At 39.5% G+C, this 1224-nt stretch overlaps 1 long non-coding RNA gene across 1 annotated transcript; it reads left to right on the forward strand.

The window, feature by feature from the left end:
- Positions 1–63: 63 nt before the first annotated feature.
- On the forward strand, positions 64–846 carry LOC144043148 (uncharacterized). The gene is made up of 4 exons (XR_013291053.1): positions 64–315; positions 397–480; positions 656–689; positions 772–846. It is a non-coding gene; the product is annotated as an uncharacterized LOC144043148 (long non-coding RNA).
- Positions 847–1224: the final 378 nt, after the last annotated feature.

Below are 1224 nucleotides of genomic sequence, written 5' to 3' on the forward strand. Positions count from 1 at the left end.
AGGAGGGGGAGTCCAGAGGCGGGTCCAGCCAATAAGAGGCGAGTACAGGCGCCGGAAAATGTATAAACAACTTCCGGGTGCGTGTCCGGGATCATTGCGGTTGGGGCAAACATCGACCGAGAATGGTGTCTCTGGTAAAACCGCTTCTGCTCGGAAGCGTGTGCTTAATAGCAGGAAATTATTTAATTAACTTTTTGTTTTGTGGCTTTAATGTAAGATGAGACTTTCTTTGTTGTTTTTGTAATTTACTTAAGCGTGCGTTGGTCGCATTGCGTCAGCGTGACCACGAGGCCGCGTCGATTGCCATATATTACGGTAAGGAATTTGCTTTAATCCGGACAAAATTTAAGAGATTGTTAAAATATGCCCTAATACCCCCCCCTCTCTTTTATCCAGGTTTGAAAGCTGAGCCACGGTGAAATAGTGTCACGTTGCAGCCACGTGGCTAAAAAGCACGTGGTGGAGGCCATTCACTCAAATGTAAGTAGGCTTTATTGCTTTCGTAATAAAGTACTTGTTTGTTAATGATGATTCAAGTGCGTTAGACTTCTGATTCAAAATGAAGTTAACCTAAAGTCTGATCCAACACCATACACTTGTTTGTAAGGTTTTTATCTGTATACTATACTAATACATTTTCTTTCTTCTCATGCAGGCTTCAGTGACATGGTTGGTCAGGAATAACATACGTAAGTGTAGGTTGTAAATAATTATGTTGATTTTTGAGTAAGTTTTGCAAAAGTCTTATACAATTTCCTTCTTCCTATTCAGACGTCTGGGGGTCCTGGATCCATTTGACTTGGAAGAGAACATGATACAACTTTGAATAAAGCACATTTCCCCCCACGAGTCTCATTTAATGGCTTATTTTGCAGCATGAATAATGCACTATACTTAAAACCTGTTTGACATTTTTGGTGGTCATTCAGGTATAAGAAAAAAAAACAGTGCAAGAAAATCATGTCCTGTTATAACTGGAGTTTCTTGGTTGGTTTCCCAAGTTTCTCTTTTAAAGCACGACACAGCTGTAGTGTAATTATCACATCAGTGACTGGCAGTGTTTACAGTTTTCGGCAGTTAATTTCGTTGAATCGGAAATACTAGAATTGCTCAACAAAGTGTCTATTGTCTAGTTATTTTCACAGATTAGATAGATGTACTAGTAAAATGGTGCTAAGTAGAACATGAATATCCTTTGCGTCATTTATCAAATTATCACCCCGG

This window comes from Vanacampus margaritifer, chromosome 2 (assembly GCF_051991255.1).
Source record: "Vanacampus margaritifer isolate UIUO_Vmar chromosome 2, RoL_Vmar_1.0, whole genome shotgun sequence".
Taxonomy (NCBI): Eukaryota; Metazoa; Chordata; class Actinopteri; order Syngnathiformes; family Syngnathidae; genus Vanacampus; species Vanacampus margaritifer.